This window comes from Morone saxatilis, unplaced genomic scaffold (genome assembly GCF_004916995.1).
Source record: "Morone saxatilis isolate NCDOM2014 unplaced genomic scaffold, NCSU_SB_2.0 Contig10, whole genome shotgun sequence".
NCBI lineage: Eukaryota > Metazoa > Chordata > Actinopteri > Moronidae > Morone > Morone saxatilis.
Window position 1 is genome coordinate 17,898,440 of NW_023339652.1, and position 278 is coordinate 17,898,717.

The 278-nt window shown below is 41.7% G+C and overlaps 1 protein-coding gene across 1 annotated transcript in view; it reads left to right on the forward strand.

Moving 5' to 3' along the window:
- The window catches only part of dennd5b (DENN/MADD domain containing 5B), a 54,521-nt gene that overhangs the window by 19,607 nt on the left and 34,636 nt on the right, over positions 1-278 (forward strand). The gene's annotated exons all lie outside the window — the stretch shown is intronic.

Genomic DNA, 278 nt, shown 5'->3' on the forward strand with positions numbered 1-278 from the left:
GTAATACTTCTTAAGTCGGAAGACTAGAAAGGCGCTATACAAGTACAGGTCCATTTACCATTTACCAAAACCTCTCACACAGTGTCCAGTTAAAACTTCAGAGGCAAAGGAAAACTGAGAAAATGATCTGAAATGATCATGAAGAATCCCTGAAGCGTGCCACAGCTTCAGCTACATATGAGCCTAACTGAGATGCACAATGATCAGATTTTCCTCCATCTAGGTTTCCCTTCATCCATTATTCACAGCTGCATTGAGACAGGAGTGTGTGTGTGTGT